Genomic DNA, 21,326 nt, shown 5'->3' with positions numbered 1-21,326 from the left:
TGCTTTAAGGCATAGAGCTAGAGAGGGAACTTCATTTAGAAGTTGGTAACAGAGCTTCTACAGACTAAGCAAATGACAACTGGCTTCTAGTAATATCTTTGAGAAGGGAAGGAATTGATTAAAAGTCAGGTGTTTGGTCAATCAGATTTTAATATTTTCTGGTGGGAAGTCCAAATGGTGCCTATGACATCATTTTGATGTTTGTCTAACCTTTTTCATCTTTGTAGGAACAAATCTAGGTGAGAATTATATTTGGATAGCTATTTAGGTGTCTTTGTTAGAGAAAAGCTCAGGCAAAACTGATTTCTTCTTTTGGTGATTATCCATTAACTTTTTCTCCATTCCTGAGATGATGATGATAATTCTTTCCAGGAGTCTTGGCTGAAAAAACAAACCCTAGGCATGCTTATAGATCTGCAGTAATGCCGTTATTGCAGCATAGATGACGCTGGTCGTTAATAATAATAATAATAATAATTTATTCTTGTATACCGCCACACCCAAGAAGTTCTAGGCGGTTCACATCCATTAGTTAAGATCCGTGCTGATGCACAGATTTACAAAATTTTGACAGAGTTACAGCAACAAAGAAAGGGAGCGAGGGAGCGCTTAACGGAGTTTTATCAAAAGTACAAGCAGTAATAAAGGAAGGGATGGAGGGTAAAGGAAAACAGGAGAGAGATCATGTAGGGGGAGGGGGGAGCAGAGGAAGCGGGGAGAGAGTGGGAAAGGGGGTATTTGTAGGTGGAAAGGGGTTAAAGGGCCTGTTCTCGGAAAAGGTGCGTTTTGAGTAGTTTTCTGAAGCTAAGGTAGGTGGGGGCCTCGAGTACCATTTGAGCTAGCCAGGGGTTCAGTTTAGCCGCCTGGTAAGCAAAGGTTTTGTCAAGGAATCTTTTGAGATGACATAATTTTAGGGAGGGGAAGACGAACAGCTGAGTTCTGCGGGATTTCTTGTTGGTGGGGTTCAATGTGAAATGCGGTTGAGGTAATTAGGTAAAAGGCCAAGAGCTGTTTTGTAGCAGAAACAGGCGAATTTGAATAAGACTCTGGATTCGAAAGGCAGCCAATGCAGTTGATGGTAGAAAGGAGTGATGTGGTCCCATTTGTTTAGGCCGAATATGAGGTGGACGGCAGTGTTCTGGATCAATTTTAGCCTCCTGGTGGTTTTCTTCGTGGCGTTCAAGTAAATGATATTGCAATAGTCCAGTATGCTAAGAACGGAGGACTGTACCAGTAGTCGGAATGAGGCGTCGTCAAAGTATTTTTTTATGGTGCGCAGTTTCCAGAGTACCAAGAAGCATTTCTTAACAGTAAGATCGGTGTGATTTTCTAGAGAAAGATGTTTGTCTAGAGTGACTCCCAGAATTTTTACTGTTTGTTTGAGGGGGAAAACCAGTCCTTTCACTTGGATTGAGGTGTCTTTGATTTTGTCATTGGGTGTGGCTAGGAAGAATTTTGTTTTGTCTGGGTTTAGTTTTAATCTGTAGGAAAGCATCCAGAGTTCTATCTGATTAAGTATGCTTGTAATGTGAGTGAGTATTTCTGTGGAGAAGCTGGTAAGTGGGATGGCTATTGTGATGTCATCTGCATAGATGAAGAATTTGAGCTTGAGATTATGAAGGAGGTTGCCCAAGGAGGCAAGGTAGATATTAAATAGGATGGGGGACAGGGGAGAGCCCTGTGGTACACCGCAGGAGTTATCCCAGCTATATGAGGAAGAGTCATTTTTGAATACCCTGTAGGATCTGTTTCGTAGGAACCCGTGAAACCAGTTGAGGACATGGTCGGAGATGCCAATGTGTGTCAGGCATTCTAGGAGAATGTTGTGGTCGACTAGGTCAAACGCACTACTTAGGTCGAATTGAAGGATCAAGGCGCTGGAGCCCTGGCTGAAGAGTGTGTGCAAGTGGTCAAGGCTGCTATAATGTTTCGGTGCTATGGTCTGCGCGAAAGCCCGATTGATTGTCGCTGAGTTTGTTGAATTTATCCAGATATGCTGTAAGTTCATCTTTTACCACCCCTTCTGCTATTTTGGTAAATAGAGGGATGCTAGCGATTGGTCTGTAATTAGATGGGGCGTTTGGGGGTTCTTTTGTGTTTTTTTATGATTGGGGTTAACATAATATGGCCTTGCTCTGGAGGGAAGTTTCCTGAGGAGAGTAGGAAGTTAACCCAGGTAAGCATGTTGGTTTTGAAATGGATCGGAGCAGTTTTCATGATGTTTGGGGGGCAGGTGTCCAGTTTGCAGAAGGAGTTAGAATATTTATTGTAGAATTTGTTGAAGGTTTTCCAGTCAAGTGTTGTGAATTGGTTCCAGTTTAGATCTGCTCTGGACCCTTGGTCTGGTTTGTATGTGTCGGTGTCTGGGAGAATGGGAAAGAGCTCAAGGGGGTTGGACGAGATAGGTAAGGTAGATCTTAGTTTTGGGATCTTGGAGGTGAAGAAGTCGGCTATGGTGTTTGCGGTTAATGTGGATTCTTCATGGTTGTTAGTGAGTGTCTCGATGTTGTATAAGTCATTAACCAGCTTAAAGAGGTTGCTACTGTTATTAGTAAAGTCACCAATTTTGTGTGAGTAGAATTTTTTTCGTTTTTCCATGGTGAGGTTTTTATAGGTTTTTAGTTTAAGTCTCCAGGTGACTCTGTGTTCTTGGGATCCGGATTTTAGCCATAGTCTTTCAGATTTTCTAAGGTCCCTCTTCAGCAGAAGCAGTTCTGCGTCGAACCAACCCTCCTGCTTTGTGGTTCTGATTTGGCGGGTTTTTATGGGGGCAATTTCGTTTAATATGTTTGTGCTGTAAGTGATCCAGACAGACATAAGTTGTTCTATTTCTTCGCTTTGTTTTGTGTTCTTTTCATAGCGTGACCAGAATTCCTCTGGGTCTATCTTACCCCTGGTTGTATGAGTTTTGATGTTGCTGGTTATGTTATTTTTTGGGTTTTTTTGTTGGCAGCCAATGGAAAAATCACAAAGTCTGTGATCAGACCATAGTCTGTCTAATTGGCTTGTCTCCAATGTAATTTTGGGCTGGACAGGACTTTGGAGGAAAAGGTCACCAGGTCTAGCTGATGCCCTCTTTGGTGGGTTTTGGTTGGGGGGGGGGGTTTGAAAAAGCCTAGTTGGGAGATGAGTGACCAAAAATCAGATACTTCTGGTTGATCAGATTGCTCTAGGTGGATGTTGATGTCCCCGCACAATAGGTTGTATGGGCTTGTTAAGGAGTTAGTAAGTAATGCTTCCGCAAAGTCCTCTTTGGCTAGAGTCCATTTTTTGGGTGGGATATAGAATAAAGTGATTGTTAGGGGGGCGGCCATGGATTTGGAATTGAGAGAGCAGGCTAGTATTTCAGAGTTAGGAGCGGATATGGTGTTGAGTACTGTGCACTTGAGCTGGTCTCTAAAGATTATTGCTAGACCTCCTCCTCTTCCCCAGGTTCTGGCCAGGGAGAGAATCTTGAATCCTGGGGGCAGACAGTCTTTGATTATGATATCCTTGTCTGAGTGCAACCATGTTTCAGTGAGTAGGACAAAGTCAGGGTTAGTATCAGTCAGCCAGTCTTTGATCAGAATGGCTTTGTTCCTCAGTGATCTAATATTTAGGTAGAAACCTAGTAGGTTCTGTTGGTTGGAATGGGCGACTGGGTAGTTGTGAGAGTAGGCTAATTTTTTTAGTGACCTTGGTTTTTTAGGGCAGGGCTTGTTAGGATTGCGGGGGGGAGAGGGGTTTAGAGGCGGACTGGTATTGGGTTGGTTCTGTGGAGGGTGAGGTGAGGAGGTAGGGACTTTTGGTTTTACCGAGCGGTATGAGGAGTTGTGGACAGGTATGGGGGATGAGGAATAAGGGTCTGCAGTGCAGATCCTAAGGGTGATAAGATAGAGTAAGAGCAGAGCTGCGCATTGATGGGAGTTAGGCCATGCCATGATTCCATGCTGGGGTGGGGGAGAGTTGAGGGGGTTTGGAGGTCGTAGGGGGATGTTTAAGGGGTACCACTATATAACTTTTTTTTTTTTTTTATAGACTAAGCAGGATTAACGCAATGCAATAAGGTGAACACAATAAATGCAATAAGGTAAACACAGTGCAGTAATGTACAGTACAGGCGACACAGGGTAAAGCAGTGCAATAAGGTAAAAATGAAGAGCAGAAATGTGTTTAAGTAATTAGGTTCATGGAGGCAGTTTGGGGTCATGTGTTAGTTTGGATGCGTGCAGTAATAAGCAGTTTTTAAACTTATCAAGTGTAATTTAGTGTCGAGTTGGAGTCTTCTCTTCACTGTTCCTCATTTCGACTTCGCGGGTGAGCCCAAGAGACTGTGTAGCCGGGAGTTTCGGGTAGCGGAGCTGGACTCCCACGCGGCCCGAGGCTCTCCCTCCGCGGCTGGAGACTTTTCCTTGTTGGGGCAGCTCCCGGTATCGATGGGGCTGCCCTGAAGAGAAGCGCAGGAGAAACTGGGTAGCAGGGGGTTTCGGGAGGCGGAGCTGGACTCCCACACGTCCCGAAGCCTCTTCCCTGCACCGGGAGGGTCGGGTTAAAGTTGGGGCAGCTCCCGCTATCAATGGGGCTGCCCTGACGAAAGGAGGGCAAAAAGTTAAGCCGCAGGAGGTTTCGGGTGGCGGAGCTGGACTCTCACGCGGCCCGAGGCTCTCCCTCTGTGGCTGGAGACTTTTCCTTGTTGGGGCAGCTCCCGGTATCGATGGGGCTGCCCTGAAGAGAAGCGCAGGAGAGAGAGAGAGTGACTGGAAGCGTAAAGACCATCTCTTTTCCGTTTACACGCCTAAACGGAATAGATTCATTCAGTAGCACAGTAAATAACGATTAGTGTGTGAGCATGGTCCGGTTTTGACTCCCTCAACTCCTTCAGCTGACACAATACTCATTTGAATACAAATTACAAGATACAGACCAATCACATCTCATTTTCATCTCAAACAGCACATTAGCAATACCAGATACAAAACATTATAGAAGTTGAGCTTGCGTTTGATCAAAACAGCACTTTTGGACTCCACGTCACATGTATTCAACCATACTTGAGAATATGGGTTTGGGGTCAGTGAAAGCATTGCTTTAAACATTCACCTTCCACTCTTTTGTGTCAGCTAACTGTGAGATGATAGCTAAGCAGATTATACCTTAGCACATCACTAAGGTATGCTATGACAGGGGAGCCAGAGACACTGGTGTAAGAGGTGCTGTAGCTCAGTGAGTAAAAACGCTGTACTGATTATCTGGAGGTTGTGAGTTCAACTCCTGGCTTGTCTTTTACTTGTGCCATATCTACCTTCCAGGTGCACGTTGATGATGCTTTCCACCTCTTATAGGAGTTGATTATAACATTACCGTACAACTTTCTGTGTAGCATGAAAACTAAACTTTCATGCTAATAATTTGAGTTCAACTCATCTTATATATCTCCTTTTAAACATAGATATTTTGTTAGTTTTTATAATGTTAAGGTATACAATTCTGAAATCATGAAGAAAAAATATATAAAACAGCAGTGTTTTGTCTCCTACCAGACCTCATTGTGAGATCATCAAGCTGCACCTTCAAGGTAGCATGCCAAAATTAAAAAGATGTGTTGGGTGTAGAACTCACAATCTCTGTATGACTAGCACAGGGTTGTAACCCATAGAGCTACATCTTAAATGGGTCTCACTGCCCTTTCATATCATACTTGACTAACCTGCCTATGTATCATCTCATTAGTTATCATGTCACACTCAGCTCAGAAAAAGCATTTCTGGCTCACCAGGTTAATGCGCTTGGTCCAACCTCTTAATAATAATAGTAACTTTATTCTTCTATACCTCCACAATCTTGCGACTTCTAGGCAGTTTACATTCAAGAGAGCTGGACATTCAGCGAGTTACAATATGCAGATAATCAGAGGAAATACAGAGTACAATAACTTTAAGAAAGCGAAAAAAATAAAATATACAGTTTGCTAAGAAATTTCCGAGATGACCTGTTTGAAAGAGGTCGTGAATTACAAAAATACAGCGAAAATTACAATATACAGTTTGTTAGGAATTTTTTCAGAGGGGACATATTAGAAGAAAGGTCCCAGTTTACAAAATACACTTTGATTAGGATTTCAGAGGGGGAAAACGAGAAAAGAAAAGTGTCACCAGTTCAACTCCCACTGTCACCATCCCTCTTTTTCACAGCTTCCTATTAGCTCTCAAAGGAGTATATGTATATATGGTGGACTTTGCTGTTTTCAGGGTTAGGGTTAGGGTAGGCGTGGTTAGTGATGGCGTGCATATAGATCCGCAATGATGCTAGGTGCAAATAACGCTGATTTTTCCGCATCTGCCGCCTATGTGAAATAGAACAATACTTACTTACTTCATTCAGTAGCACAATGCTTAAAAGGAAGGTTAGCGTATGAGCATGGCTTGGGTTCAACACAATATTCATTTTAATAAGACTTAAACACATTAGCAATACTACACACAATACATTAAAAAGTTGAGCTTGCATTTGATAAAAACCAGCATAATTTGATTCCATGTTACATTTATTGAACCATACTTATGAATATGGGTTTTGCATCAGTGACAGCAGTGCTTTAAACCATTGAGCTACCAGTCTTTTGTGTCAGCTGAAGGTATGCTATGACAGGGGAGCCGGAGACACTGGCATAAAAGATGTTGTAGCTCAGTGAGTAAAAGCGCTGTATTGATCATCTGGAGGTTGTGAGCTCAACTCCCGGCTTGTCTTTTACTTGTGGCATTCTGCTTTCCAGGTGCACCTTGATGATGTCACAATGAGGTCAGCATTGTGCTGCTGGCTACTTCCTTTTCCTATGGACTAGAAGCCACATTCAGGTCTGATCTGTGTTTTTATTCTGTTTTTAAGTTTGGCCAGTATAAGTTATGGGATTTGCCTTTGGTCTGAGGAATGAGCTTATTGTAGCAATGTTTAAAGACCAGGAGAGTGTTATTTAGAGCATGATATCACTTTTAAAAACTCCTTTCTCAAATAATGTCTCTGCGAAACCCAGAGATAGCTCATTGGATGACTTAGGGTGCCTTTCCTGCCAGTCTTTCTGGACCTTAAACTAGGTTTATCAGAAGCCTATATGGTGTTTAAAGTCCTATCCTTTCCACTTCTAATAGGAGTTGATTATAACATTGATTTACAACTTTCTGTGTAGCATACATCTAAAGTTTCCCGCCTTCCATACTGATAATTTATGTTCAACACCCATTTGGTACGTCACATCTTCTATTTTTCCTTTTAAAACATATTTTTTTAGTTTGTATTAATGGTAAACTATACAATTCTGAAATCATGAAGGAAAAAGATACAACACAGCAGTGTGTTCTGTCTCCTAGCAGAATTAACTGCCATTTCCTAACTATATAGTTACATAATGGTATATTGTGGTTTTATTATCCTTTTAATGATCCTATACTTTGGGTTAATTATGTGAAAGCTTACAATGTTGAAATAATGATAATAAATCACTATATATATTAAAAAGAAAAGAAAACATCGTAGGGACGTCTATCTGGCGTCCAGGGACGGCCATGTAGAGACGTCGATGACGTTTGAGATAGCTGCGTCTCCATCGCGCTGAGCGTTTCTACAGATGTCTGGACAGCGTCTAAGTAACGCTTAATGAGCAATGATTGACAGGGTTTTTCCAGGACGTCCAAACCACGCCTAAAGTTAGACGCACTATAGAGAATTTACTCCAGAATGTGAATAATCCAATGTTTGTTTCACTGATTCTCTGAGAAACCCTTCAACTCTAGAAATACCTAACCACAAATCTTTAAGAGTAATATCTTGTTTTTCCACTGCTAGTGGTTGATCCTCTACTACACCTGAAAATTCAAGTGGTTTAGGTATTTCAGTAAAGGTTAATTTGTATATATATATATACATATATATATATTTTTTTTTTGTATTTTTTTTTCTTCACATATATATTTTTTGTTCATATACATATATATATATATACATATATTTCTTTATGTTTGGAAGAATTGTAATCACTTTTATATCCATATTATTATGGTTGTTTTCTACCCCTTCATGCTCAATGGATGTGATGAGCAAATACTGGTCTGTCTTTTACATTGGAAATTTACCTTTAGTTCAGACTATCAAGGGTTAACTTGGACAATTATTTTGGAAAAATATGTTTTTGCTCCACGTCAGACTATTGTATGTTAATGTCAGAGAAAGGATAAAATGTATAGCTTTGACTAGATTTTGTTGAAGGAATTTGAACAGGAGAATGTAATGAGAGTTTCTTATTTCTTTCAATTGAACACATAACTACTTTATAATTTGATATTTACTTTGCATTTATTATAATAAATCTCAAAGATTTTGTTCTAAGGTCTTCAGTGTTTTGTGTCCAGTTTTTACATATCAGGACGGGAAGCTCTTCTCTTACTGCTTAAGAGAGGAATTTTCATCCTGTGGAACTTCTCCTGATCCTGTATCCAGGTAAATTGCAGCGCCTGGATACCAAGAGGATTTTGAGGAACAGGCAGTGATACTAGCACATTGCTTTAGAGAATGTGAGTACCCTAATAAGGCTATTCGTAAAGCCTATTTACATGCCCGCATTGCTCAAAGGTCTCTGCTTTTGCAGGAAAGTAGCAGAGAGATACAGGATGATCTCCTGATTTGTATTTTCCTTTAACCCCCCTTAGCACAAGTTTTTTTGCTGTTTTGAAGCGTTATTGGTGTGTTCTACAGCTTAGTCGGCTGTTTCAAGAGAGTCCTAGTGTCTCTTATAAAAAAGGAAGGACCTTGGGGGATATTTTATCTCTGCATAAGTTTGAAATCAAAGATACTAATGAGCATGCTAGTGGAAATTTTTCTCATACTGCCTGTGGACAGTGTCAGTGGTGCGATCTTGCTATGGTAGGGCCATCCTGGAAGGATCCGGGCACTGATATGATATATCACTCTACCTCTAATACCTCCTGTTGTAGTTCATCCGTGGTATACTTGATTAAATGCCCTTGTCAACTAGTTTATATAGGTAGGAAGAGTTGGAGAATTAATATCCGGCTTACAGAACATAAATCTAGGATTAATGGTGGTAATTTGGAGGACTTGCTGGTACAGCACTGGCGAGAGAAGAGACATAAAATCTCTGATATTAGATGGAGGGTCATTGAGGACATTCATGCTGAGTGGGAGGGTGGAAATTATAAAGAACGTTTAAACTTTAAAGAACAAAAATGGATTTACGTTCTGAATTCAGTAAAACCAATAGGGTTAAATGCTGACATTGAGTGGATGACTTTAATTTAATTGTATTTATTAAAGGGATGAATGATTGTGTTAGCTTCCAGGTTTGCCCGTATGTGAGTTAGAATGAGGATGATATCATTACGTTTTAGGATACACGTTTTAAGATCACATGTAAGTCATTATATAAAAAAGTCGTTGCCATGTTTGCCTGCCTTAAGCTGCCTAATGCAGGGAACATGAGTCTGCTAACATAAAGGTATTTCTTAGATAAACTATAAATATTTTAGATGTGAGAATGGTTTGGAGTTAGGAAGTTATTAATACTGATGTATGTTTGCAGGGGGATTTCCTTGATAAAGCCTGGTGTGGGCGAAACATAGCTCTATGTCAGAGTATTAACTCCTTTCCGCATAGATGAAGATGAGTATTATTTTTCTACTCTGAAAGTACTTTTTCTACTGAAATTATTTAAGAAAAAATATTTAAAGTATAACTAAAGAAGAAGATTAAAACGGGACCGATGACAATTTAGGTGCTGTTGTGCTATATGGGGGAAAGCTTGATACCTATATGAGCCTACACTACTGAGGTTTACAAATGATAGATATCTTGAGGCCCTTTGTCTTAGATGTAAATTGCTTTTAGTCATTACTGCTTCTAGAGCAGCGGTCTCAAACTTGCAACCCATGGGCCACATGCGGCCCTCCAGGTGCTAGTTTGCAGCCCGCGGTCTGGACGCAATGATCAACTGCTCCCTTGCTGCAGTTGATTGTTCCGGTCAAAGCTGCGGCCGGCGGCGGCTCCTCGCACCATCCACACCAGCATTTCTCTTCCCCTTCCCTTCCTTGTGGAGCAGCAGTGTGTGTGGCCGGCTTCCTTGCCCAGTCGATCATTCCGTTCAAAGTCGCAGGTGGCGGCTCTTCGCGCTATCCACTCCTGTATCGGAAGCCTCTCTGATGTCACAACATCAGAGAGGCTTCTGACGCAGGCGCAGATCTCGCGAGGATCCGCCATCCGTGGCTTTGAACTGAACGATCGACTGAGCAAAGGAGCCGGACAGAAACGCTGCTGCTCCACAAGGAAGGGAATGGAAGGGGAGGGGAAAGAGAAATGCTTCTGCGGCATAGGAAAGGGGGACCCTAGGGAAATGCTGCTGCTGCTGCACAGGGAAAGGGATAGGGAGGGAAGGGGGAAGAGAAATGCCTCTGCTGCACAGGAAAGGGGGAAGGGAAATGCTGCTGCTGCTGCACAGGGAAAGGGAGGGGGAGGGAAAGGGGAAGAGAAATGCTTCTGTTGCACAGGAAAGGGAAGGGATATGCTGCTTCTGTTGCTGCTGCACCCAATTGGGGAAAGAGAGGGAAGGAAGGAGAAGGAAGACAAGGGAGAGAAGAGGAACAAGAGATGCCAAGTTCATGGGAGGGAGGGAAGGAAAGGAGATATCAGACCATGGAGGGGGAGGGAGAGATGCTAGGGCATGGGGGGGAGGGAAGGAGACCGATGCCAGACCAGGGGAAAGGAAGGAAAGAGGGAGGGAGAGAAAGGAAGGAAAGAGATGTCAGACCATGGAAATAGGACGGAAGAAGAGAGAGAGATAGGAAGGGAAGGTAAGACATGGAAACGTAGATTTTGAAAAGAAAGCAGAAAAATTGAATATTAAGTTAATGCCAAAGATGGATGCAAGGCAGAAAGTGAAGATGGAGAGAAAAACAGTCAAAGGACAAGAAGGCCCTGGAAACATAGTTAAAAGCACAGAAAAATAAAGTCACCAACCAACAAAGGTAGGGTAAATGATTTTATTTTCAATATAGTGATTGAAATGTGTCAGTTTTGAGAAAGGAAAGATATTAAACTTTAAATGTGAGGGCTGCAGAAAAAAATAGAGTCCTTGGAGGGCCGCAGAAAAAATAGTTAATGCCTTATTAAAGAAATGACAATTTTGCATGAGGTAAAACTCTTTATAGTTTATATATCTTTCTTTTTAACTGTTAAAGGAAAGTTTTATAAACTATAAAGAGTTTTACCTCATGCAAAATTGTCAGTTCTTTAATAAGACATTAACTATTTTTTCTGCGGCCCTCCAAGTACCTACAAATCCAAAATGTGGCCCCGCAAAGGGTTTGAGTTTGAGACCACTGGTCTAGAGTGTAAGCCACCCTGAAGGTATTTCCAAGGTGCAGGATAGTAAATTTTTAATAAACTTGAAACTTAGGGCTCCTTTTACTAAGCTGCGATAGCGGTTTTAGCGTGCGCTTAGCGATCGCTGAATTGCCGCGCCTGCTAGACCTTAACACCAGCATTGAGCTGGCGTTAATTCTAGCTGTGTAGCGGGGATTTAGTGCACGCTAAAATCCTGCGTGCGCTAAACATGCTATCGCAGCTTAGTAAAAGGAGCCCTTAATATTATTATTGTACAAAAAATACAGACAACCTTTCTTATAACTTTCCAAATTACTCTCTCGATTGTTTTCTTCATTTTTTTTGTACAGTACCTTTTCTATATAACGTGCGTACATTTCTCGTTCTCTTTATGAATCTTTTGCACTGCAATAATTTAAAATATTTGAAAGGAAAAAAAAAAGTTGGCAGCTATACAGGCAAAGAACAGACAAAGGTTGTAGCCCTTTCAGGACCAAGGGACATATTTGTCCCATAACTTTAAAATCCTATCAATTTTGATTGGGATAGTCTACAGTTCTAAATTTGATATGTACGGATTCCATAGGATACTGCCTTTATGTAAACAAACTGGTTCCGACATTCATTCATTAGCGTCGTTGCCAGATTGACGAGAAGATTCACTTGCCACACTGTCCATAAGGCAGAAGTGTGATTTTTTAAAAAAAAAATAATGATATTTCACAAAAAAAATAATTTTTTTGGCATCTGCAAGCCCTTTTTACCATAAAAATGTCGTCAAAACCACAAAAATTGGCCTACGATCCTTATGGTCCTGAAAGGGTTAATTGTTCGAATTAAGCTTAGTATTACTAATAACATGTTTTTTAAACGTTTACTACCTTTGCAGCAGTACCTGGCTGTGGTGAGAGCATCTCAGACTCAGCTTTGCAGAAAGGGAGGCGGGCAGCAGGCCAACATTTCTTATCCCGAAGCACTATGACAAGGCAGGAAGAGCTACCAGTCGTTTACAGAGAAAGATGAAATGATGATCGACATTTCTCGAACAATGCAAAGAGCCCAGACCCCCCCCCCCCCCCCCCCGATTTAAATGCACTTCACTTCGCATCTTTGGAGGTCCGAGCAACAACCCGCATCTGAAGGTTTCCAGGACCCAGAGAGAGGCCCTGAGACGAAGCCCCGCCCACAGCTTATATAGACAGACTCGACTGGGCGAGGAGCATCAGCAAATGGTGAAGCAGCTTGAAGCGGGGAAGGACTCCTCCAGGCATAAGAGAAGAGGTGGCTCGTAGTGTAGGAAAGGTTGTCCCATGCAGCGGAGGGGACCCTCTCCAGACCCGGCTCCATGAGGACGCCTCTCCTCCTGACTTGCAGTCAGCTTGTTGTGACCGTGGCTGAGGACGAGGAGATGGACCTTGAGAGGGACGCCTCGGAACGTTCCCCTGGGATGGGGCTGCTGCTCCGTCAGCGGCAGGCTGCCAACGCCCGGGAGAGGGACCGGACCCAGAGCGTGAACACCGCCTTCACGGCCCTTCGGACCCTCATCCCTACCGAGCCCGAGGACCGCAAGCTGTCCAAGATCGAGACTCTGCGCCTGGCCGCCAGCTACATCGCACATCTGGGTAACGTGCTGCTGTTGGGCGAGGGGGGGGAAGGGCAGCCATGTGCTAGCCCCGGGGGGCAGCGGCCCCGCACCATTTGCACCTTCTGCCTGAGTAACCAGAGGAAGGGGGTAAGTGAACGTCCTGCGGCACTAATTAGAGATAAGGGAACGAGTGCTTTCCCCCCCCCCCCCCCTGTGGCAGTGAATGGGCAAAAAGGGCTAGCCACAGGAATAAGTCAAAGGAGTGAGGGACAATAGTCTGTCATCTCATTGTAGGGAGTAGGAACAATTATTTGGATCCAGTGGTGTAGTAAAGGGAGGGAGGTGAAAGGAGGGGGGGGAGGAACAGACAGCCCCGAGTGCCACTCCTCCTCAACGACCGCCGCCCCCATGTACCTCCTGAAATGTTAACCAGCGCAGGCAGTATTTTTCACCTGCTGCTTGCGCTGGCCTTGGCTTCTTCTAACACAGCGGTCTCAAACACGCGGCCCGAGGGCCGCATGCGGCACCCAGGGACTATTTTGCAGCCCACAATCTGTCCTCGACTAAAGCAGGGATCTCAAATTTACTTCCCTTCCAACTGCCCTCCCCCAAGCCATCGCAATCGGGGAACAGGCCAGCGCCCGAGGTCTTACTTCTCCCTGCCCTCCCCAAAGCCACTACCATCGGGGAACAGGCCTCCACCGCCGCAATCAGGCCGCGCCAAGGTCTTAACTCTCCCTGTTTATTTTCCCCAGCTCGGAGCCGATCAATTCTCGTCACTCAACGTCAATTCTAATGTTGGGGAGGAAGTTCTGAGCCAGCCAATCACTGCCTGGCTGGGCCAGAAGTCCCTCCCCGACGTTAGAATTGATGTCGGGTGGCGAGAATTGGTCAGCCCCGCGCTGGGGAAGATAAACAGGGAGAATTAAGACCTCGGCACGGCCTGTTCTCCGATTGCGGCGGTGGAGGCCTGTTCCCCGATGGTAGTGGCTTGGGGGAGGGCAGGGAGAAGTAAGACCTCGGGCGCTAGCCTGTTCCCCGATTGCAGCGGTGGCGGCCTGTTCCCCAATGGTAGTGGCTTGGGGGAGGGCAGGGAGAAGTAAGACCTCGGGCGCTGGCCTGTTCCCCGATTGCGGCGGTGGCGGCCTGTTCTCCGATGGTAGTGGCTTGGGGGCGGGCAGGGAGAAGTAAAGAAAGAAAGGGGGGACAGGGAGACAGAAAGAAAGAAGGGAGACGGGACACAGACAGAAAGGGGCATGGAGAGAGAAAGACAAAAGAAAGGGGGCACGGAGAGAGAGAGAAAGAAGGGGGCAGGGTGAAAGAAATAAAAAGTTGGGGAAGGGAAGGAGACAGATGCCAGACCAGGGGGAAGGAAGGAGGGAGAGAAAGGAAAGAAAGAGATGTCAGACCATGGAAATAGGGACAGAAGAAGAGAGAGACAGAAGGGAAGGTAAGACATGGAAACGTAGATTTTGAAAAGAAAGCAGTTAATGCCAAAGATGGATGCAAAAGGACAGACTGACTCTGTAAATTAACACAACCCAGGAGGAGGACCCACTGCACAAAAATTTAGCTCAGAGAAATAAAACTCTGAAGAGGTAACCCCCTCTTAAGGAAAGAGTTTATCTTCCAATCATTGCTTCATAAATGTTAAAAGCGAGTCCAGCTCAAAGGTGTAAATTATTGTAACTGTATATGTCTCTTAATGAGCTACTGTATATGTTCAAAATGGTAAACTTTTTGCATTCAGGTTAGCACTGGGAACTCTACATACACTTGGTTGGTTATCAAAAAATACTTATAAGGGTCCCGACGCGGCCCCGTTTCGGTGTCTACTTCAGGAGACCCCGTCTGACTGATTTATTTCTGCTAAGGAGTAACAACCATAAGAGATTCAAAAAAGGATCGTTCAAAAAGGTGAGAGATTTCCATGCAACCACGGAAATCTCTCACCTTTTTGAACGATCCTTTTTTGAATCTCTTATGGTTGTTACTTCTTAGCAGAAGTAAATCAGTCCGACGGGGTTTCCTGAAGTAGACACCGAAACGGGGCCGCGTCGGGACCCTGATAAGTATTTTTTGATAACCAACCAAGTGTATGTAGAGTTCCCAGTGCTAACCTGAATGCAAAAAGTTTACCATTTTGAACGTATACAGTAGCTCATTAAGAGACATATACAGTTACAATAATTTACACCTTTGAGCTGGACTCGCTTTTAACATTTATGAAGCAATGATTGGAAGATAAACTCTTTCCCTAAGAGGGGGTTACCTCTCCCTCTTCAGAGTTTTATTTCTCTGAGCTAAATTTTTGTGCAGCGGGTCCTCCTCCTGAGTTGTGTTAATTTACAGAGTCAGTCTGTCCTTTTTCATAGTCTAGTGCTTTTTCTGACTCCTAGTTACTTTGTCCCTGCTGAAGTGGAAACAAAGATGGATGCAAGGCAGAAAGTGAAGATGGAGAGAAAACCAGTCAAAGGACAAGAAGACCCTGGAAACATAGTTAAATGCACAGAAAAATAAAGTCATCAGACAACAAAGGTAGCGAAAATGATTTTATTTTCAATATAGTGATTGAAATGTGTCAGTTTTGAGAAAGGAAAGATATTAAACTTTAAATGTGAGGGCTGCAGAAAAAACAGGGTACTTGGAGGGCCGCAGAAAAAATAGTTAATGACAATTTTGCATAAAGTAAAACTCTTTATAGTTTATAAATCTTTCCTTTAACTGTTAAAGGAAAGATTTATAAACTATAAAGAGTTTTACCTCATGCAAAGTTGTCATTTCTTTAATAAGACATTAACTATTTTTTTTCTGCGGCCCTCCAAGTACTACAAATCCAAAATGTGGCCCCACTAAGAGTTCGAGTTTGAGACCACTGTTCTAACATCACTTCCTGGTTGCGGGGCCAAGACGTGACATCAGAAGTGAGCTGAGGCCAGTGCTAGCAGCAGGTGGAAGATGCTGTCGAACATTTCAAGAGGTATGCGGGGGGTGGGGCAATGCCAGGCATTAACCTCCCCAGCTGCATTTATTATAATAAATGGATCCTGTACTGGGATTTCAAGAGCAGTAATTAATAACTTGCCCTGCTATCCTGGGGCAGACTGGTGACAAAATGCAAGTATCTGTGCCAACCAGGGGCAACAAGCATAGAAAAGGTGGTTTATGTCACACAATAAGGGAAAGATGGTTAATGTTCCTGCTGTCCCTGTGCAGCTATCATAAGGTATGGAGCAAATGACCCATGCCACTTAAGAGCAAGTTTCAAGTTTATTAAAATTTGATAAATCGCTTATTACATACTAAGCGAGTAACATTAAAATGTAAGATAGATCAAGAATCCATTGTACATCATTGAAATGGGTTAAAAACAGGCAGACAAAACAAACAAACATGATACATAAGGGAATAAAAAGTAAGAAAGAACAGTTACAATGTTAATATTTATCTTAATTATAAGGAAAAGAAAAACAAATAGGGAGAAAACATGAGGAAAGGGATTGGAATTGATACAAATGAATTATTTAAACATTAAATAAGATGAATTATTTTAAACATTAAAAGCATCTCTGAATAAAAATGTTTTTAAAATATTTTTGAATTTGTTGAGATCTTTAACTTCTCTTATATGTAAGGGCAAGGCATTCCAGGTTTGAGGGGCCATTACAGAATATATGTCGTGACGTCTGGTTCCGATAATTTTCAGAGCAATGAGTAGAGGGTAGGGTGGGGTGGGAGAAGAATCAGAAAATACCTGTGTGTATTAAGAGAGCAGTTGTACTGGCCTGGGACAACAAGCAGAGGTAAGCTGTGTGTGTGTGTGAGGGGGGGGGTATAGGTGTTAAGATTTCATATTCCATCCCAGGTTAGCAAGGGTGAGACAATATGCCATATGTCTGTACCAACCTAGACCTATAGATGCCAACATTTCAGCATGATTGTGGGTGCTGAATGCAATACAAATTACCCTTTGTGGGGGCATAATGGAGCATGTGCAATATTTGGGGTACTCAGCACTCAGAACTAGTTCCTAATTTATAGGGCAACAAGCAGTGTAAGGAAGAACATAACTGGTCCAAGGGTCCATCAATCCTAGCATCCTGTTTCCAAAAACAGCTCATCCAGATCACAAATAACCTGGTAGGGGTAAGTTTGTCTGCCATCCTGAAAATATGCACTGATGTATGTGCATTGAATCTAAATGCTGATACCCATTTATCAACAGTGTAGCACACCTCTCCTTGGTTTTGTTTCTTTCTCCTATCATACTTAATAGAAACCAGAAAAAAAATTGTAAAAGAGAGAAACGGGTATGAAATACTCACAAATTTTGCTGCAGAAGAACAAGCTAACTTTTCTTTTTTTTTTTTTTTTAGTTCAATGATTTTATTGAATATTATAGGAATTATAAACAGAAAGCAGTTCAAACACATAGAATCATAATAAAAATCATGTATCAAATATTTGTATCTACAATCGTTTGAATAGAACTAGATTAATGAAAAGGATCCAGAGTATCTGGAACTGCTTAGAAAAGGAATAGAAAAAGACAGAGAAGCAGGAGGGATAAGAGAAAGAGAGAGAATGAGAAATAGAGAGAGATAGAGAGAGAGAGAGAGGCAGAAGTGTCTATAGAGCAGAACGAACATATGAATCTAAGAATGACCAAGGTGATTTGTTTCGTGTCAAGTTTGTGGAGGATCGAGAAAACAATTTCTTCTCATATGCATAAGATTCAAATTTGTGGTACATACTTAAAGAGTTCCACCAGAAGGTGTAGTCTAGCAATGAGGATGATTTCCAGTTTTTCAGAATATGCATTAGAGCTAACTTTTCACTCCTCCATTATCCTGTTTCCAGCAGTGGCTAATCTAGGTCACAAGTTCCTGGCAGAAACCTAAGTAGTAGCAACATTCCATGCTACCGATCCCAGGGCAAGCAGTGGCTTCCAGCCATGTCTGTTTCAGGAGCAGACTATGGACTTTTCCTCCAGGAACTTGTCCAAATTTTTGTTTTGTTTGTTTAGACCTAGCTGTGCTAACTACTGTTACCACTTCCTCTGGCAACAAGTTATAGAGCAGTGTCCCACAAACTTTGTCAAGCTGCGTCACAGTGGCCGTGGCTCGAGGCATCCGGAAGTACGACAACACATGCGCAAAGGCCCTTAATATAGGCTCTGAACTGCCAGTGGGGAGTGCCATCAGGGAAGATGCGTGGTGAGAAGAGGTGCTGGCACTAACTGATGTCCTACAGGACGTGCCTCTCACAGTTAGCCGGTGTCATTGCCTCTCCTCTTCCCCCCAAGTGTCTTGCAGCACAGCTCAAATCTCAGGAGGCACATGTGGTAGAACACAGTTTGTGATACACTGTTATAGAGCTTGTTTATTCTGCACTTACTGTTGTATTAAAGGGGAGGGATGTCGGTCCCGGGCACGGACTTTATAATGGGTGCAGGCACCTGTCCTCTCTACCCCCTCCTTCCCTCTCCCCCTGCTGCGTGTGTGTGCCCCTTCCCTTATACCTCTTTAAATTTTCCTGCATGAGTAGCATTACAAACTTGTTGCTTGTGTCGGTGTCACATGACACGGGCAGCAAGTTCATGCTATTGCTCTCACCTGGAAAATTAAAAAGGTACAGGGGGAAGGGTAGGGAGTGCACGGCAGGGGGGCAGGAAGGAGTGGGGAGAGGAGAAGAGGGCGGGAGAGGGATGCCACCACCCCGGGTGCCCCTTACCATCGCTACGCCACTGTCTGCACTATCTAAAGTTCTAGGCAGATTACAAAGGTCACACACAGCAGTAATTTAAGACAGTAGACAATGGACAGCCAGTGAGAATTACAGTGGTCCAAGATGGTTAGCAGATCCCATAGGCATGCAAGAACAGAATGGTTTTAAGCTCCTTTTTAAAAGATCCGAAGCTGGATATTGCACAGAGAGGTGTGGGCAGAACATTCCAGAGTTTGGGTCCAACAGTGCTGAAGAGAGAAAATCTATAGCCTTCCAGTTGAACTAGTCATGTGGATGGGATTTCCAAAAGAAGATCAGTAACGTTGTAACAATGTGGTGATAGGTTGGGGAGATTCTGAGTTATGGAGAATTTTGTAAGTCAAGCATAGAAGCTTGAAGATGATTCTCTATTGTAGTGGAAGCCAGTGGAGTGAGATTAGAGTATGGGTTTATTTGGGAATGTTTTGGTGATACGTGCAATGGCATTTTCGGCAACTTACAGGGCTCTCAGATGCCACTGTGAGATTCCAACTAAAAGGCTGTTAACAGTAGTCAAAGCAGGGAAACACAAGGGCCTGAACAACCAGGTGAAAGTTGAAGGATAGGACCTTATATAAACGTCCGACAACTTATCTATTCTTTGAGTGAAAAAAATATTTTTTCCTATTGGTTTTGAAAATATTTCTATATAAAGTCAAATATCAATGTCAAATCTTTTTTATCTCTGGAAAAGAAAGTGATGTAATTGCAGGTAAACAACAAAACTTTTTCCTTGATTTACTCATGAAACAAAAGATATCCACAAAAATAAACCCCCACTGGGGAATAAATTAGGACACCCTAATAGCTAGTGTTACCCCCTTTGGCTGAAATAACTGCAGTGAGACGCTTCTTGTAGCCATCTACCAGTCTGACATTGGTCTGAAGAAAGTTTGGCCCACTCCTCAATGCAGAATTCTTTCAGCTGTGAGATATTTGAGGGGTTTCTTGCATGTACAGCCCGTTTCAAATCACCCCACAGCAACTCAATGGGATTAATATCAAGGCTTTAAACTTCTGGGCTTCTTCTTCAGGGCAGCTCCACTGCTATCGGGAGCTGCCCCAGTGAGCAAGCACACAGCCATCTGCTGCAAGGGGAGGAAGTTGGGCCGGCGTGGGAGACATGCTCCGCCTCCTGACATCCCTTGCAGTGCAGAGTGCCACCATTTAGGGCAGTGTGCCGCTGCTTGGCTTTAGCGCAGCGACTGAAGGGTGGCGACTGAACACTGCAACATACACCAACATTCGACACAAGCCTAGAAAATCCTGACAGAATTCCACCCTCTCTACACAAACAGACCTGCTATACACAGACAGACCTACAAAATCCTCACAGAGCTCCACCATCTATACACAAATAGATCTGCTATGCACAAATAGACCTCCCAACAACCAATAGCCCAGATAAACACTGAATTCTCTCACCCAAACATATTGGACAGTGGTAGGCAGCTTACACACAGATCACAAAATGAGAACCCCAATCACTCTAATCCTACCGTTACTATACATCACCAGCATAGCAGCGATTCACAGCACGCTTCCTACATTCAGCACCATTACCTCCTGGCACCCCACACAACAAAGATTCAAACCCACACATCAAGCAAACACACATAATAACCACCATGGATACCACCAGAACATCATACCCATACTCTGGAACAAACACAATAATGATAGCAAACAAAAGAAAAAACCTCCCTTCAAAGCAAACATCATTCCAAAGCCCACCAACCAACAACACACAAAACCAAACAGCAAAATCGTCACCCCAGTCCCATGCATGTATGTTAACGCAAGGTCAGTATCAAACAAACTGCTCTTCTTAAATGAGCTAATCACATCTGTCTCTCATCACCGAAAGTGGCTAAAAGAACCAAATAGCCCAGAACTTCCACACCTGATCTCATCTGGTCCACCTTCACTACCCTATCTATCCCTGACACTCAAAAACTATTAGGCAAACTAGCCATCTGATGCAGCCCTTTAGACAGTTGCTCCCCCCCTCCTCTCATCAGCACCTGAGGAAATTATCATCTGGATTAACACCCTCCTGAACAAATCCCTAAACCAAGGACACCTACTGGAAGAAATGGGGAAAATAGCACTGACCCCAGTGACGGGACTAAATCGCGAGAGACAACGGCGCGCCGACAACTGAGCGCAAGGTTGACGGTGCGCCGAAGAAAAACACTATTTTAAAGGGCTCCGACGGGGGGTGAGGGTGGGGAACCCCCCACTTTACTTAACAGACATTGCGCTGGCGTTGTGGGGGGTTTGGGGGGTTGTAACCCCCCACATTATACTTAAAACTGAACTTTTTCCCTAAAAAACAGGCAAAAAGTTCGGTTTCAAGTATAATGAGGGGGGTTACAACCCCCCAAATCCCCCACAATGCCAGCGCGATGTCTGTTAAGTAAAATGGGGGGGGGTTCCCCACCAACACCCCCCGTCGGAACCCTTTAAAATAGTGGTTTTCTTTGGCGCGCCATCAACCTTGCGCTCAGTTGTCTGCGCGCCGTTGCCTCGGGCGATTTTGTCTATGAACCCTGACCCCGATTCCTAAATTCCCTAATACAGATCTCTTCACTCCCTCAAACTACAGGCC

Source organism: Geotrypetes seraphini, chromosome 11, assembly GCF_902459505.1.
Source record: "Geotrypetes seraphini chromosome 11, aGeoSer1.1, whole genome shotgun sequence".
In the NCBI taxonomy this organism is placed as follows: Eukaryota; Metazoa; Chordata; class Amphibia; order Gymnophiona; family Dermophiidae; genus Geotrypetes; species Geotrypetes seraphini.
This window is presented reverse-complemented; position numbering follows the sequence as displayed.